The sequence below is a fragment of the Pseudorca crassidens genome, chromosome 14 (genome assembly GCF_039906515.1).
Source record: "Pseudorca crassidens isolate mPseCra1 chromosome 14, mPseCra1.hap1, whole genome shotgun sequence".
Lineage (NCBI taxonomy): Eukaryota > Metazoa > Chordata > Mammalia > Artiodactyla > Delphinidae > Pseudorca > Pseudorca crassidens.
The window spans coordinates 20,631,962-20,651,649 of NC_090309.1; the positions used below are offsets into that span (position 1 = coordinate 20,631,962).

Genomic DNA, 19,688 nt, shown 5'->3' on the forward strand with positions numbered 1-19,688 from the left:
ATCGCCGCAGAGAAACAACTGTGACTCGAGATGAGCATCATTCTTTCCTTAATCCACAAGAATATATTTCACTTCTTTCTTTTTAATGCTGAGTTCCCAACGTTTCATTTTCTTGGCTAACCTTAGTCTAGGAAACGTCTTAAACACAGTTCTTCCCAATAATGTGCCTCCTATCTTCTAAACGGCAATGTGGGTTAATGAACTTTACTACAGAAAAAAAAAAGGACGCTAGTGGAGACAATTCAGACCCTTTCATTAAGTATATAAGGATAATATTTAGGACACAAAACACACACACTTCTAATTTATAAGCCAATGGATACTGTGATGAGGAAAACTGAGAAATTATTCTTTTAAAATCAAAAAGACAAATCATTTTCCAGGTTCAAATTATATAATGTATATTTTATTACTCAAAACACTAACTCTCTCATCACCATTCTAAGCAGTGGCACAGACCTAAAACTACTTTCGAAGAGTAGTCTTGGCTTCCTGGAGGCACGGCCTTGGCTCACTCTGGAAAAAAGTCATGGCCTTCTACTCAGGCATGTGGCCTGCTGAGATGCCTCAATTTTTGGGATAGAATGTCATTCCTCCCAGCTAACAGTTTAAAATGTACAGCTCATAACACAGAATTAGGAATATTTCAGACCCTCTGATCATTATTAGTAATACTGACTGCTCAAATGATTGAGCTATTACTATGTGCTATCATTTTGCTCAGCCCTTTGACCCACCGCCCACTGAACCCTCCAAATACCCTATGAGGAAAGTACTATTATTTTCCTCTGTTCATAATCTCTTCATTAATTTATCTGAATCATCAAAGGCTAAAAGGTCTTCTATCTCCCTGACTCTATGTTATCCTCTGTACCTCTCATATGGTACTTATGTAAGTACCAATATTGTTTTCCAGGATTCCATGTGTCCATCTTTACTGTTGCCCCAAGAGCCTTGAAGCCTTGTGCAGAGTGGTCCATAGCACAGGAAACTCTAAAAACTCGTTGAATGGGTGGTGCTTACCATCTCTTTTCCTTTCAGGGTAATTATACAACATTTTTCTCGGTACATTTTCTGTACAATTACTTATTGTATAAAATCCATATACCTATCAGAAAACACATTTTCCCATTCTATAAGAGGCTATATTTTTATCAATTTCTAGAAAGGATTATCAACTTCAAAGATTTCATTTAGCTGTAAGATAACTGAGAACAGCAGGAACTCAAGATCGATTTTCTGATTAAAAAAATATAAAAATGCTAAAATAAATGCAAATATATCTTAACTAGAAAGCTCAACCCAAAGCTAAAGATCTGCTCTTACAATAATTTAGTGGTAAGAAGTGAAATTACAAAAGATGAAGAAGATAATGAAGGCTTCTCCAAGTGAACTTTCATATTTAAATTAAAAACAAAAGTAACAACAAGAAAAGTAAGTGCTGAAAAAAAAAATCCTAAACTAAAAGAAAAGGAAGGCTTTGTGGAAAAGAAAAACTATAAACTTTGAAAAAAAGGGATAAAACACTTTTATGTTATACAGTGAAAAAATAGGGAGCCTGCCAGAGGCTGAATAGGGGAATAAGAAGCAGGAGGCCAGACTCCAAAATAGAACACATCCGACCGCAAAGCTGACAGCGCTGACAATAATAACTAAGAAGGGAGGCCATGGTTTTAGGAGGTGATGTTCTTGACAGAAAATAATCAAAAGAATGCTACACTCTTGACAGTTTGGTAATATTTGAAGATTTACTACACAGCAGAGAAGCAGACAGCAGAGCAGTGATGTGCAGAGAGCTACAGCGTCCTCAGCACCCATGCCAATAACAAGTGAGAAAATGGGGGCATCAGATGCCCAAGGGGCCAACGACCACTTCAGGAGTTCCATTTTCCTCTAGGGGGTTGTGTTATTTTACTTTTTTTTTTTTTTTTTTTTTTTTTTGCGGTATGCGGGCCTCTCACTGTTGTAGTCTCTCCCGTTGCGGAGCACAGGCTGCAGACGCACAGGCTCAGTGGCCACGTCTCACTGGCCCAGCCGCTCCGCGGCATGTGGGATCTTCCCAGACCAGGGCATGAACCCGTGTCCCCTGCATCGGCAGGCGGACTCTCAACCACTGCGCCACCAGGGAAGCCCTAGGGGGTTGTTTTATTCTAAAAATGAAGGGTGTGTTTTCGAACGAGTTTTAGGCACAATACACTTAAATACACTATTTTCTGAGTCTCTTTTAGGGAAAGAAAACCAGAATGTAGGCTAAGAGGAGGGGAAAATGAGGATTGACTCCAGAGGCCTGTTTAGACCTGTTGCCTGACACAATAGGGGCACAGTGGGGGTGAGAGGCAGCTGTAGCCAGCACAGAGAGCAAGTCAGGTCAGCAAGCATGCCCAGCTGTGCAAGGGCATTCCCTGCTGCACCAGGAATTAAAAGGGGAAAAAAATCACATCACTGACACATTTTCTCATTAAAATGCCATTTGCAGTTGCCGGCCAGCTCTGAGACAAAGTATCATGTATTAAAACCAGTCCCATATTCCCATTCTTTACATATTACAGTCATGTAACAATAAAAGCCAACTCTGCCTTAGTGGGGAAAGGCAAGAAATATTGACAGTAAACTCAGGAATAAGAAATGTATGTCCACTATTGCCACCACTATTTACTTAACGTTGCCTAGGAAGTGTAATCCAACACACTTAAAACAAAACAATTGGACACATGAGAATTAGAAAAGAAAAGGTAGGATTATCTCACACTACAAATAAATGTCTTGAAAGCCAAGTGAAAAACTACTGCAAACAATAAAAGATACCAGTAGCCTTCATACATACAAATAAAAATACACAATTTTAAAATCTAATGGAACAAAAGACATGACTTAAAACAGCAACAAAAAGACACACTACTTAGAAATGTGAAAAACTTGCATGAAGAAAATATTTAAACACTCCTGAAAGATCGAAAAACATACTTGAAAGAAAAGAAATGATGGTGTTCTTGGACAGAAATACCTGGTATCATAACAATGTCAGTCCTTCCTAATTTATTAATTTATATCAATCCCCATGAAATACTACCAGGTTATTGTTATTCTTCTTTTTCTGGAGCTAGATAATTTCATGACTGTGAGATTGGTGCATGCATTATATACAAATCAAATAACCATAAAAAACGTCCAGGAATCAGATCCAAGTACATATAAAAATCTACAGACTTCTACATTTTGCTTTTCTTTTTTACCTCATTAATATAACCTGAATTTGAACTAAGCAGGAATCACTGAAATCGACTGAAACACACTGAATATACAAAAATCATGAATTCATAATGACATGCAATGATAAAGACAACAAGAAGGAAGAAAAAAATTCACTCCTACCATGACCATCACCCATTAATTATCACTGGAAATTTCAAGGAAACTAACTCCTTCCTCTAAAAGTTATCAATTCCAACTTTTCTAAATAAACTCTAAGGTAACTGGGTAGCCCTAGTGAGGAAAACTCTTCGTTTACAGAAGAAAACCGATAAATACAGAGAAAGGGGAAAATTAGAATATATAACTCCTGTTTGTAACACCTAACAAGATAACTGATTCAGGAAAAGGTAAATGGATGAAACTATTAGATGAACAGTTGATGAGAATCTTTATTTATTTATTTATTTATTATGTATTTATTTATTTTTGGCTGTGTTGGGTCTTCATTGCTGTGCACGGGCTTTCTCTAGTTGCAGTGAGTGGGGGCTACTCTTCGTTGCGGTGCACGGGCTTCTCATTTTGGTGGCTTCTCTTGTTGTGGAGCATGGGCTCTACGTGGGCGGGCTGCAGTAGTTGTGGCCCCCAGGCTCTAGAGCACAGGCTCAGTAGTTGTGGCACAGGGGCTTAGTTGCTCCACGGCATGTGGGATCTTCCAGGACCAGGGCTCGAGCCCGTGTCCCCTGCATTGGCAAACAGATTCTTAACCACTGCGCCACCATGCAAGTCTTGATGGTCATCTTTAGAATGAAGGGATAACACTGGCAGCATCTGAACCCAGTGTCAATCAGATGTTAGGTGCCTTCAGAAGTGATACAATATGAAACAGATGGCCTATGAAGCATTCCATCAAAAACATATATCCGAAACCTAATTTAGAAGCTAATTTTCTGCTTATAAGAATGATGAAGGATAGGGGATCATGTTAAACAACAAATGAAGAAGAAACAAGATTTTCAGTTTCCTCAACCAAACAATTGAATCGAAAATAAATAAATAAATAAATGTGTGGGAGACAGCCTGGTCTTGACTAAAAGAGGGGTCAGAAAAACAGGCACATTTAGATTCTCAAGGTCATTAGTAATCAGGAAATGCAAATTAAAACTACAATGAGGCATCACTTTATACCTTTTTGAATGGTCAAATAATAATAAAAAAATACTGAAAATAATAAGCATTGACTAAAATGTGGAGCAAACAGAATTCTCATATATTGCTTTGGAAATGCAAAATGGTACAGCCACTCTGGAAAACAGTTTGCAGTGTTGTAAGAAGTTAAACGTGCATTTACCATGTGACCCAGCAAACCTAGATAGATACTCCTGGACATTTACCCCAAAGAAAAGACATATATCCACACAAAACCTACTGTGAATGTTTATATTAAGATTTATTCATAATCAACCAAAATAACCAAAATGACAAACATTCCAAATGTCCATCCACTTGTGACTGGATAAACAAACTGTGGCAACAACCATCATCTGTATGATGGAATAGTGCTCAGCAATGAAAAAGGTACAAGCTATGATAAAGGGAACAACAAGACCAATTTCAGAATAATTACGCTAAGTGAAAGAAGCTAGACTTAAAAGGTTAGACACTGCATGATTCCACTTATAGGATATTCTGGAAAAGAAAAAACGATGGGGACAGATAAAAATATCTGTTGTTTCAAGGAACTGTGGTAACAGGGAGGGAATAGACTAAAAGGCGCACGAAAGAACTTCTTGATTATGCTGGTGGTTACACAAATAGATAGATTTGTCAAAATCCATAGGATTGCACACCTAAAAGTAGTAAAATTTGCTGAATATGAATTACATCTCAATAAACCTGAACTTTAAAAGAGAGCGAGAGAGAGAGAAAGGGAGAAGGGCCTAGGAAACAGAACAACAAATGCAATATATGGAATTTGTTTGAATTCTGATTCACACAAATAACTATGAAAAAATATTTTTAAAGCAAACTGGAATACCTAATTGTGGCCTGAATATTAGCTGAAACCAATAAATTATTTTACATTTTGCTAGATGGAACAATGACAAAATGGTTATGTTCTTTTAAAGCCCATATTTTATATTTTTAAGAATAGCGTTTAGGGGTAAAATGACATGCTTTATAACATCCAGACAAAAACCTAAGAGACACATTTAAAAACTGGCAACATCTGTATAATTCTAGCACCCAGGTGAGGAATATATGACAGTTCATTATAAAAAAGAAACAAGCTAGTCATATAAGCAACTCTCTTTTGTGTATATTTGAAAATGTTTATAATTAAAGATTAAAATAATAGCAAACATTTGTTGAGCATTTATCCCGTGTCTGGCAATGTTTTAACTACTTTACAGATTAACACATTTAATGCTCATTGCAAACCTAAGTACAATTATAATCCCCCTTTTATACATGAGAAGACTGAGATCCTCTAAAGTTTAAAAATTGTCCCAATATGAAGTAACCAGTAAGATTCAAGCAGGTTCAGCCTACATTCTTAACCACTTCTAAGTCATAATATAGGTTACAAGGTCTGCTTATAATCTGTCCATATTATTTCTCTTAAATCAGTTATCATGTTGACACACTCAGCTATATATCTTCATGCTCATCATTTTTTTAATTCTGTGATTTCACACTAAAGTAGAAAAACCATACCATCTGCAATTCTCTAAACTGTAACAAAAGGCCTAGCTAGATTATGGAAGAAACAAAACGTGAAAGTTAATTTCGCATATAATTTGGAATAAGATAAATCCATTTGAACTACTACTGTTTTTTGCCAGGAGAATGATTTAGTAAGTGATAAAACTGATTTACTCCACTGTTTCCTTTTCAGTTTCATATGCATACCTTCAATTCCATTTTCCCATCTGCGTTTTCTATTACTGAAACGAAGAAGTGTAGTACACCATAAAACTATCCTAAACAGACTCATGAATATTTAGTAAGATGTTTTTGTATAGGTACGGCTAATCACTGTCAGCTGAAAAAAATGGGAAATGGCAAAGAATTTGTCAACCCGTGGACTTTTACTTCTCCCTGTCTTTTTTATCCTTGGGAAAAAGTATAAACTCTAAAATCTAGCAAAATCAAAGTCATAGCAAAGATTAATGTTTCTCTTTCTGGATTTGTCTCCACCGACAGGAAGTTAAAAATAACACAGGGTTGTACGTGTGATCCTTCTCTGAGGTACATCTCCAAGAGGAATATTTAAAAACAAGATTATGGAGGGATTTGATTTACACATGAAAGTTTAGCCAAGACACATTGATCTAGGGGATAATTTGGGGTGATCCTAATAGCAGTTTGCTTTTAGAGGCCAAAAAAGTTAATCAACTAACATTTTGGGAAGTTAAATACAGCTCCTTTTTCACTGAGAAGGGAACACAATGATAAAATCAAATCACTCAGCACCAAAACTCAAAGCTACAAATGAATTCTTATTTGAATGGAGGGTTATGACTTTTTTCCTCATACTTATTACCTACTCGTCAGGAAATACACTCTAGGAAAACATTATTTAATTCAGATTACATAAATTAGCCAACACTTTGTTCTTCTTCAGATAAGAAAAATGTTATATTTAAGAATGAAATGTCTTCATAAATTTTATTAGATTTCTCCTTTGTATCCATGACCATTTTAAAGGGAAAAATCAGTTACCCTTTGTATTAATTTTCTATCACTGCTATAACAGATTACTACAAATTTAGTAGGTTAAGCAAACACAAATTTATAACCTTAAAGTACTGTACGTCAGAAGTCCAGAATGAGTCTCAGCAGACAAAAATCAAGGTGTCAGCAGAGTTGTATCTTTTCCAGAGGCTCTAGAGAAGAATCTGTTTCTCTGTTTGTTGAGGTTTCTCCCTGAATTCAGTCCTTAGAGGTTGTAGAACTGTCTGCAGTTTCTTGCTGGCAATCAGCTGAGGCCCATTCCCAGCTTTAGATGCCACTACATCCCTTGGTTCACAGCTCCTTTTCTCCATTTTCTAAGCCACCCATATAATCCAGGATTACTTCCCCAGTTCATGGTCTCTAACCTTAATCACATCTGCAACATCCCCTTTGTCATGAAAGAGAACATATTCACAGGTTCTGGGGATCAGACAGTGGACAACTTTGAGGGACCATTACTCTGCTCGTCATACCTTTTGATACTACAACATTAGAATGTGAATTAAATTTCTGCTTGCCCAATATAACCTTTCAGACATTCTTGCCTGGGCTGCATGCATCAAGCACCTGGTAATACTGAGAGCAGGTAACAAGGCAGTGGATAGTGGGGCCATTTCAATCACTGAATTTCTTCCAAACCTTCTGACCAACAAGAACCATAAAGAAGCCATTAATCAACCTGCGTTCCTTACCAAATTATTACTCTTTAAAAAGTATTCAAAGGCATAAGTGATTATGGTCAATTCCAGACTTCTGATCACCGAAAATGTTAAGCATCACCAGGCTGACCTTACAAAATTTCATGCCAACACAAAGAAGACTGTTGCTTTAGTTGATTCTCATATGTATGCTACATAAAGGTACAGCTGCCACTAGCTCTCTTGAAACATTGAAATCATCACTAAATCCACTGCCCACTAAGATTCTCATGAACTGGCATGGAAAGATATTTCACAGCTGCCAGTATTCAATCCCTCTGGCATTCTTGAAAATCAAAACATCAGTTTTCAAGTGTAATAAATCAGTTTCTTCTATGAGAGGAACAGCAGCCAAAAATTAAATTAGGTGTGTCTTCCTAAAATTAACAGCACTGGGAAACTGCCAAAGTCATTGTATATAAAATTCCATTATCATTGTGGTATTTTTCTCCCTCTACAGGTGGGAGGGTGAAACAATTTTCATTTCTGCCTAATTTTTGTCACTTAGCTGTCTTCCAGTCAGGATTCCATCCCACATCCCTTTTTACTTTCCCAACATACATTTATTTAATGACTCCTGGGAGCCAGGCACAGTTCTGGATATTAGAATTTGACAAACTCAAAGATAAGATAAAAATATTTCATGAATATCTCGAAAAAGGTGACAGAGGAACTGGTGAATTTCTGAAACGTCTACACCTTCAAAAAGCAGATCCTAACTGGACAGCTGCATGTAAATCAATGAAGTTAGAACACACCCTCACACCATACACAAAAATAAACTCAAAATGGATTAAAGACTTAAGTATAAGACATGAGACCAAAAAGCTCCTAGAAGTTAACATAGGCAAAACATTCTCAGACATAAATCACTGTAATATTTTCTTAGATCAGTCTCCCAAAGCAAAAGAAATAAGAGCAAAAATAAATGAGACCTAATCAAACTTACAAGTTTTTGCACAGTAAAGGAAACCCTAAACAAAATGAAAAGACAACCTGTGGACTGGGAGAAAACATTTGCAAACAATGCGACGGACAAGGGCTTAATTTCTAAAATACACAAACAGCTCATACAACTCAATATCAAAATGAACAACCCAATTAAATAAGAAAAAAAAAGAAGCAGATCCTAAAAAACATGGATTTCTAAAATCTAATCAGGAGTCGGGGTTGCTGCAATGGGCATTTCTTGACCAAAGCTCCAATTCAGACCTACTTGCCTTTCCTGAAATAGTGGTAACTTTTGTAATAACATCTGAGAGCCAAGCATTTGCCATTAAATTTTCTGTCTTCAGTATCAGATGGCCCACAAGCTTGTGGGAGCTTTGTTCAGAAGAAATATCTTTCCTTTGTGCTGAAGAATAGCCAAAGATTTGGAGGTTAAACTATATTCTCCTGATTTCTCCCCAAACAAACACGCTGTCTATTTTAAAAGCCAAGGCAGGGTCTTCCCTGGTAGTGCAGTGGTTGAGAGTCCGCCTGCCGATCAGGGGATGGAGGTTCGTGCCCCGGTCTGGGAGGATCCCACATGCCACGGAGCGGCTGGGCCTGTGAGCCATGGCCGCTGAGCCTGCGCGTCCGGAGCCTGTGCTCCGCAACGGGAGAGGCCACAACAGTGAGAGGCCTGTGTACCGCAAAAAAAAAAAAAAAAAAGCCAAGGCAATAAAAATATTAAATTTGATGACAAAAGGAGGATTCAATAAAGATTATATTAAAGTGGCCCACTGGTGGAAGAGTTCAGATGTCTAATGGGCCCTGTAGGCACCTTTAAACACAGGATTAAATCTTTAATAAGACCTTGAAAAAACAGTGAATTTCTGTGGTCGTGAGGGAGATCCAGGGCCTCAAGACATACCAGCATTACTACATATGGTTTAGAACCTGGTCTGATACATGATTACAAAATGAAGAGAATTCTAAGAAGAAAATAAAAAGTAGGGTAAAAATTCAAAAAGACAGAATCAAATAAAAAATGTACAACGTATGCTATTAGTACTAATGTCAAATATGGCAGGAATCCTAAGCAAAATGAAAGTAGGCTACAATAAATTATTAAAAAGCAGAGATAAAAAATTGGAAGTTTGGGATTGACATATACACACTACTATATTTCAAATAGATAACCAACAAGGACTCACTGTACAGCACAGGGAACTCTGCTAAATATTCTGTTATAACCTAAAGGGAAAAACAATTTGAGAAAGAGCAGATACATGTATATGTATAACCGAATCACTCTGCTGTATACCTGAAAGTAACACAACATTGTTAATCAACTATAATCCAATATAAAATAAAAGTAATAAAAAAAGAGAATGTGCCAAAAAAAAAAAGCAGAGATAGCCAATGTGGCTCTTAAATATACAGTTATATACCATTTAACAGACAACATATTTAAAATACAAAAAGACTGAAAGAAAGGAAAATACGCACCATGTGGAAAATTAGATACGATACTTATCTGGCTAGATATTAAGGCTTATTACAAATCAGCAATAATGATAAAATATACTGACTTAGAAATTGTCCAACAGACCAGGACAGAAGAGAGAGCCCAGGAGCAGATCTATGTTACATGGAAAGTCAATGTGGACAGAGGGTACATGGCAGATGAGCTTGCAAAAAGAGACTACATGGGCTTCCCTGGTGGTGCAGTGGTTAAGAATCCACCTGCCCATGCAGGGGACATGGGTTCAAGCCCTGGTCCGGGAAGAGCCCGCATGCCGCGGAGCGACTAAGCCTGTGCACCACAACTACTGAGTCTGCACTCTAGAGCCCGTGAGCCACAACTACTGAGCCTGCACGCCACAACTACTGAAGCCCACACGTCTAGAGCCCGTGCTCTGCAACAAGAGAAGCCACCACAATGAGAAGCCCACACACTACAACCAAGAGTAGCCCCCGCTCGCCGCAACTAGAGAAAGCCCACACAGAGCAACAAAGACCCAACATAGCCAAAGATAAGTAAAAATAAAATAAATTTATACAAGAAAAAAAACATAAAAACAGACTACAAATGCTACTGGGGAAATTGTATTCATCCACACAATGAAAAACATAATTAGATTCCTACCTGACTCATACTTAAAAATATATTCCAGACAAATGATAGATTTGAGTATAAAATGAAAAAATGTTTAAACTAAAAATAAAATACAATGAAAAAATGTTTAAACTGAAAAGAAAATATCGGAAAATATTTTCTGTCCTTAAGATTAGAAAAGAATTCCTAAGCAAGATGCCTTCCACTAAAAAGGAAACCCACAAAATGCAAGTTAAAACAATGATAAATTATTTATCTCAAAAGTAGCAGCATCAAAAGTCTCCATTAAATAAAAAATGACAGAAAACAGTTGAACTTTATACAACCAACAAAGGAATATTATCTTGAAAATATAATGAAAGGCCACATATTAATAAGAAAAAGACAAATGACCTAATAGAAAAAAGACCAAAATATCTAAACAGAAAATTTAAAAGCAAAATACGTAGTGAAACATGTACTTCTAGCTATGGAGCTACTGAGTGTTGGGGTACTTTTCACTCATTTACAATTTCCATTCAGTTGTTGTACTGTCTGGGCCCACTAGTCCACATGAGGATATCTACATGCCAGCTATTCACATCTCAATGACCACACCTGATTAAAGGCAGTGATGATGTTAGTATACCCAAGTATCATCTAAATAATCTATTCAAACATTTTCCACTTACATTTATCAAATGAATTTATAAAATTTTACATTAAAGTATCGGATAAAAAGGACACAATATCACCTTCCTAAACAGAGGGACAGAATTAAACTTAGATTCTCTCATTTTTAGAATAGCAAATGTATTCAGCTCAGAGTGACTGCATGAAGCAAAACCGTCATAAACACATGCAGAGTGCCAGCACTATTAAACTGGTAACACCTTAAAACACCACCTACCTTTATATACCTGACCTAATTGGATTTCAAAATCACAGGGGAAAAGTCAGTGTATTTTAAAGCACCAAATTAATTAATGGTTTAAAATAAATTTTAAGCTGTCTATAATAAATGATTTAGAAAGGATGAAGGTACTTCTGCTAATCAAAATATTATATATATTTTTTGTAACTTCTTCAAGCCTGAAATAATTTGTAATAGTCTTCCTACAGTTTGAAAGGGCAAATGTCAGTGACTTTCTAGTACCTTGTCATATCACTGCCAAATGACCTAAAATAACATTTCTAAATGAAAGCTATGTCTTTTTATATGAATCAATATTTTTACAAAACTCATCTAAATAAATATATATTTTTAAAATCCCTAAGTAGATTTTGATGTCATTAAATACCATTTAATGTAATATTGGAAAATTTTATCTGAAAACAAATAAGTGAAATTAAACTAAAAATGCATCATTCCTTCAAAGAATGAAGCATTAAACATTCTGAAACTACTTGGGGTGGTAAGCAATCATAATACAATGGAGTCCAATTATAAGAACTTACAGGTGATCCTAACATCTTAACATTATGTAAAACACATGCCTTAAGCAACTGAACTATGGTTCTCACAGGAACATTTGAAATGCACTAAGATCAAAGAGGAAAATCATGAACTCGGAAAGCTTAAAATGTAAAACCAACGTGAAGAACATGGCTGTAAACTTGTATACTCACATTTTCAAATGGGTAAACTTAAGTAAAATAAATTTAAATTAAAGTGGAAGTTATGCTTTAAAGTTTTTAGTAGACATATTTCCTAAATAATGCATAACTCCATTTCAGAAAACAAGGAAATCTCTGAACTTCTTCATTTATGAATGAAATAATGTTATTTTAATACCAAGTTTAAATGCATAAGGCTTTTAATTTAAACTCTATAAATAACTCACCCACATATTTTACAACAGGCTCAATGCCTAGTGAAGTTGTAGGTTTCAAAAATGAGAGAAAAGCAAACACTAAAAATGAATGATATCGTCTATCAATGAGCATGCACACCCCATAAATTTAATCTCAGATATACTAATACCTGGTCTTATAAACAATACATAAATAAATATATGAGCCTTGACTAACAAAATAATGAGATTCTTGTTCTGGACTCTTAGATGGAATAAAGTAGAAGATATAACCTTTTAAAATACTATATAAAGTAATGTGGGTACTTTTTTAAACCGAGGTATATTATACCTCAGTTTATTTGTTTGTTAAATAAAAAGCACAGATATATTTAGTATGTTTAGTTTTAAAAATTGTATACACTGGTGTAACCACCACCCAAAACAAAATATTAAATAGAGAAAATGTCCATCTCCCATAAAATCCCCTTTACCTCCTATTTAATTCCTCTCCTCCCCAACACAGGTAAATGTGGTTGATTTTTTTTAACAAAGCAAACAGAAGTAGACATCTAAATATCTCAATTGGCAACTTACTGAATTGAAATTGTCATTACTAAGAAATGTTTGATCTCATTTAGAAGTGTTTTCAGAGTCTGAATAGTGACAAACTTTCATCTTTTAAATGTTTGATTATTGAGAAAAATTTCCAAAGTCATTCATAAATAAGTCTGAAAAAAAGGTAATTACAGAGAAGCAAAAGGAGGTAACATAGTCCAGACACCTAAGTGCCAAGCGCTGGGCTAACCATTTTAGACTACTGCTCTCCTCATTTGCTGTTCACAGCAATCCTGAGAGACAGTTATGATTATCTTTATTTTGGAAATGAGGAAATTGAGATTCAATAATGTTAAGTAATTTGCCCAGGATTCCTCATTTGTAGACCCAGGATTCAAGTTCAGTTCTTGTCCTCCAAAAGAGATGCTCTTGTACTAAACTCCAAGGAGACTCTTTACAGTGGTTAATACTGTTTGGAGGGAAAATGAAACCTCAGGACTTCCTCGCTTTCTGTCTGCGCTTTCAGTACACTTACCCAGCTGTGTGGTAACGGAAGGCAAGCCAGGCAGCAGCAGAATCTAGGGAGATGGACAAATGCCTGTCCTGGGAAAAGTCAGACCTACCTGAAGCAGTTCATGAAAAACCGGGCTTCTAGGAGCAAACCAGAGCAGCAGGTCCATCTTCCTGAAGCTGATGTGGGTCATCCACAGGCAGGACGCTTAAGAGCGCTGGTGAGGGGTTTCACCCCACTATCTCCAGCAACATGACCAAAGGTATGCAAGTGCTTGTAGATTTCAAGAGAAGCTTCGTATTCCTTGGGGAGGTAATTCAAACCAACTCGATAAAGACAAGATGATGACAGCTGACAACCCTGGCCACCCATGGTGGCCCAGGGAATGGTGACAATGCCAGGTTTTTGTTTCGTTTTCTCAATATTTTTCTGCTATGAGGGCACAGTGGGCAGATGGAAGCACATGACAACCATGGGTAATTTCAGCTGGGTGAATCTGTAAAACTAGTTCCTTGAGAATGGATAAGCTCGAAGAGCCAGATACATTCCATTACAAGAGGATATTCTGCTTTGCAGAATACCTAACAAAATATTCCTAAGTACAAATTTGAAACTTACTATGTTCCTTTCAAAATGTCTGATGTAGGCAGTCAAAGATCAAAAAGGAAATGTCGGTTTGAATGCTTCCTTATTTCTTCCAGTGAGTTTGACCAGATGGTAGGCAAGATAGATGACCAATGCCTTACAGAATCTCTGAGCATTTTTGAAAGGATTGTCAATAACCAGGTTTTCAGCAATGTCGCCATAATTCTTTTCTTAAATGAGACAGACTTGCTTGAGGAGAAAGTGCAAATGTTGAGCCCCAGAGATTATTTCTTAGAATTTGAAGAGGATTCTCACTGCTTAAGAGACATCTAAAAGCTCCTGGGGGAATGTTGCTATTAACAAATGCCAGGACCAGCAGCATAAGCTCTTATACCAGCACCTCACAGTACTATCAACATGGAAACACCCGCCTTATTTTCCGAGATGTGCCAGGTACTATTCCTCATGACAACTTTAAGCATCTTATTCTACAGTGATGCACAAAAAAAAAACTTGTTATTCTAGTATCTTCTCGTGTTTTTATTTTTTTAAATTTATTTATTTTATTTATTTTTGGCTGCATTGGGTCTTCGTTGCTGTGCATGGGCTTTCTCTAGCTGCGGCAATCGGGGGCTACTCTTCGTTGCGGTGCATGAGCTTCTCATGACAGCGGCTTCTCTTGCTGTGGAGCACAGGCTCTAGGTGCGTGGGCTTCAGTAGTTGTGGCATGCGGGCTCAGTAGTTGTGGCATGCGGGCTCAGTAGCTGTGGCTCACGGGCTCTAGAGCGCAGGTTCAGTAGTTGTGGCGCACAGGCTTAATTGCTCTGCGGCATGTGGGATCTTCCTGGACCAGGGCTCGAACCCGTGTCCCCTGCATTGGCAGACGGACTCTTAACCACTGCACCACCTTGTGAGGTGGTAACTCATTGTAGTTTTGAGTTGCATTTCTCTAGAATTAGAAAAATCTTGATTCTATGCTTAACTTCTTGGAAATCTTAGTCCCTCATCTGCAGACTTTGGTTTGTGGCTGAAACCTGCTGAATAACATAATCTGCAAAGTTCAGGTTTTGATCTGTTTCAGTATGGCTATGATTTCAGTTAAGTGGTAATCTTCTAGCAGACCTCAAACTAGGTAAACTTCAGGCTTTAAATTTTTCCACTTTTAAAACTGAATACTCTGTTGGTGCCAACTACTGGCATCCTTAAATACTGTAGGTATGAGGACAAGCAAAACAAGCAAGTTTAAGATCTTTCCTCTGCCTTACATCTGTTACATATCTTTATGGTGGCCTCCTACTTTGAAAAAGATATTGGAAAAAAAATTGATCTAAGGAATGACATTCTCTAAGTTTACACAGATCTAGCCTTCATGTTTTTTAAACTGCTTGTACACCCACCTGAACTATATGACCTCTAAGGTTCCTCTCCAGTTCTGAAATTAAAATTCTATGTAATAGACTGAATATGTTGATAAGGGGTGGGCGTGGGTAGGAGCCCAACAAAAATTAAAAATTTAAAGCTTGGTGACTACATAAATGATGGATATCATTTCTAAGAAGAGACATGTATTACTATTCCAAAAAAGAAAGAAAAAGTAGGCCCGATTCCTTTTAAAACACTGAAATAATTTAAGCCAAAAAATTCAAGTAGCATATTATGGTACATAATCCTCTAGGGTCAAGTGCTTCTAATGATTTAATGATCCACATTTTCCCAGGCTATACATCAAGGAGATACCTCAGAAGAAAGTGAACTGGGTTGTTATCAGTGCTGATATAAAATAGAGCAAAATCATTTAACATTTGGTCCTTTCAACCAGCCACACAGGCACTCAACAGTAGGCAAATTACCCTGAGTTTGAATGAGAACAACATAGATACTTTATAGTTTGGACCTTTCATATTTATATTTTTTTCATTAGTTCATTGGTCTCCTGAGGGCAGCATTATATTGCTTCATTTTCTTTGTAACTCTGCATAGCACTTAATCTACACATTCTATGCAAAAGAAGAGTGACTAATTCATGTTCAATTTTAGTTCACTATTATCTCTAGATCTTTTTTCACTTATTAAACTTATAGTGTGTCATTCTTATTTTCTACATTTATAGCTTATTATTATTCTGAAGGGTACTTCCCGGAATATGCCCCCAATTAAATTTACTATCAAATTTTCTCATCTCTTTTTCAATTTATAAAAGTGCTTTGAATTCTACATTTAGCCTGAAGTATTCCCAGTGTGATCTACAAGTACCATCATACTTCTTATGCTGACAAGTTATAATCAGCAAATTTCATCGTCAGGTTCTTAATTCCTTTATCTAAATTGGATCATACAAATTTTATACATCAGTTATTTGTGAGAAATTATTTTCCATGTTTACAAAGACTTCAACAACAGTATCTCACTTTATATCCCAGAAACATGTAAAGGAAAAATTACTCCTGGGATTTGCCAGACACCTGGGATTGTGATACCAAGATCTTGCCCAACACTACTTAAGAAATGCCAGTTATCTCATCAGAAGGAAAACTGTCTACTAGGGGAATACAACAGTGAACTGATCCACTGAACAGAGTACTGAAGCTATGTTCTTGAAGACCTTTCAAGAAATAATAGATCAGGATAGACAATTATTTAGACATCATCTGTCATAATTTAAAAGACATATATCAAGGTTTCTGACATAATTCTAGCTCATTAAAACTTTCTGAAGAATAAAATCTGCAGAATACCAATAAATGGTAGAGTAATTCCACCTTTCTTTAGATTTCAGGAGCAAATGATAGCTGTGAAAACCCCTGAAGTTCTGTCCTTAATTATATTAATTATAAACAGCAACATCATTAACACATGTGAATTTAAATTTATCTATCGCTTGAAAGTCCTGGTTTAACACATTTACAAGTCAAGATACAGAATAAATTCTCTAAGTATTACAAGGCAATGCTGTTATAATGTGAGGATTGTACATAATGATGCCAATTTACTAGGTTGAAGAGGACATTACTGCAATTTAACCAGTCATTATAAACCATGGTCTCATTTTAGTTCAGCCGTGTTAATTTAGAAGTAATAAAATGTGTTTTTAGAATTTATGGCCTGGTTATCTCCACAATAAATATCAACACATTCAATTCCAAAAGGGCTTTGGCATGAGAAGTAATTATAATGTTTTATTTGTACCTTAATAGATTTTTTTAAAGTCTCAGTCTACATATGTTGCTTAAGCCTAGCTGACACTGAATTTAAATTTGCTAAAGAAATTATTAAATAGGAACATGGAGTTTCCAATGCAGACACAACCATTAAGTGACTGGTGATTATATTTGTGACAGTGGTATCAAGTCCTCCATTAATTCCTGGATGGTTTAATGTTTTAAGATCTGATAGATTCCTAGAAGCACATATGGGATAGGACATCAAAAATTAGGTGGAAAATAAAGCAGTGAAGAACAAAAGAAATGCACTTAGAATTCCTTTATAAATCCTTCAGTCCTTCTCAAGACAAAGAATCAAGTTCGAATTCTTTAGTATAGCATGCCTTCATGATCTGACCCCTCTTTGCATTTGCTCTCTCCTACCTTTTCAATCCCCAGTACACTCACCTACCAAACCATTTCCCCTACATTCACATGCATTTTTGCCCCATGACTCTCCTGGCAGCCTCCTGCTCATTCTTCCACCCAGCAAAAATGAACTCTTTAGCCTCTCCCTGAGAGTATAGCTATTTCCAGAAGGGCTCCCATAATGCCCCATACAGAAACCTGTCACCATACCTAATGCAACCGTGGTAACCATTTACTGTTTGCTTTCTCCTCTAGATGTTGAAATAAGCACTAATTTTGCTTCTCTGTATAATTACCAAGATATAGTTAGTACTTACTTTTTAAATGAATGAATGAATGATTTAATGAACTTATAAAATTAGAAATGTCAGTATGTCACACTTCCATATATAATGGGTTCAACATTTACTAAATAAATGAACAAATATTTACTTAGCACTAATGATATGCCAGACATTATACTAAGTGAAGAACAAAGAAGAATACAATAAAAACATGACTATGAAGACTCTTACATTTATCAGATGAGATAAAAATTTATCATCCTACTATATGTAAATGGTATAAGAAGCATTACTTGATGTCTGAAAAAAAGATCTGGTGTCCTCAGGTCAGTGTCTTTAATGCCTACCTTCTGCCCCATCAAGTCTGCAGGCATCTTCTAAGAACAGTCCAGTCTTCTCTGGTTTAGTGATTTTTTTTTTTTTTAAGGTACCATCTCTCTCCTCAATTTTAAACCATTTGTTCTGTTCTGATTGGAGCCTCCAGTTTGCACCATCCCTCAAAGCCTAACCATTTGGAGTTGACGAGTCATTGCCTGATTTTGGCTTCTTCCCAGGATGCTGTATTGTAAAACACATCCCTTGGCTCCAGCTTCTGTGGCCTCCCCATAAGCAATGGCCACCTGACCTCAGACTGCAATTCCAAGGAATTCATCTAACATCTCTGCCTCTACTTGACTGGGAAGGGGGCTGGGGGGGACTCATCAAGCCAGAATAAAGAGGAAGGATTAACTCATTCTGACTAGGATGAAAAGTGAAGACTATACAGGGGCAACAACATTTGAATTGGCCCTTACCTGTTGAGGCAGGTGGAAAAAATAAGAGGCAGAAGGTAGAGGTGCCTTCCTGCTTGAGCAATGGTATAAAACGTAAAACTGAAAGGCCTCTTCAGGTAAAGTCAAGCAGACTTGCCTGCATTGGTCACACTCAATCACATATCCAGTAAATGTGGAAACATTAAAATGTTGTAAAAACCTTAGGAGTGCCAGATTAAGGTCTATAAGAAATTCAAGGAAAATTCCATCTTTTAGAGATAAAAGATGAAATACATTTGGGAAAGAGAATGCATTACAAGTGAAAACACCGTAAGAAAAAAGGAGCAGCAGAACTTTATGAAATTGGCCTCATGCAATCTCAAGGCTATATGAGTTGTCAATGTACCTTAGTCAAATAAATTTCCTTCTTCCAATTCAGTTTTCTTGTCTACAAAATGAGTGACTTTCTTTCTAAATTCTAGTTTAAAAATTAGCTACTATATTGAATTTGGTAGGCATTTTCTATGTGTTTATCCAAATGTCCGTTCAGTATAGTACCTTTTTTATTTAAATTCTTGTCAATGTTGAGCATTTGACATTTTATTATGTTTCACTGATTAAAGCAAATCATAAATATGCTATTTGTGTTTTTAACATATCATTTTAGTAAGAACTTTAAGTACAGGAGAAATTCTAATGGCAAGAAATTAAAGTAGGATTCAATTTCCAAATACAACGCAACTTGAAAGTATTTCAATTCACCACAATGGACAGGTATGAATTGTATACTGAGTACCAAACTAAGGAAAATTGGATTTCCATTTTTCCTTCAGTTTTTCCAATTACATTTTCTCATCATTTTATGCAAAATATTACATTTTCTTTCATCCAAATAATTGTAACTATCTCATATGACTGTCTGCCTATGTATGTGCACAGCCAACATCAAGAAAGTAAAATGAAAGAAATCAGTTAAGTGTGTCAGCATT

General features: G+C 36.3%; 1 protein-coding gene and 1 pseudogene across 2 annotated transcripts in view; one reads left to right on the top strand and one right to left on the bottom strand.

Moving 5' to 3' along the window:
• Positions 1 to 19,688, bottom strand: part of CTNNA2 (catenin alpha 2) — a 1,189,124-nt gene that overhangs the window by 1,115,007 nt on the left and 54,429 nt on the right. The gene's annotated exons all lie outside the window — the stretch shown is intronic.
• Positions 13,582 to 14,591, top strand: LOC137205602 (guanine nucleotide-binding protein subunit alpha-13 pseudogene; annotated as a pseudogene).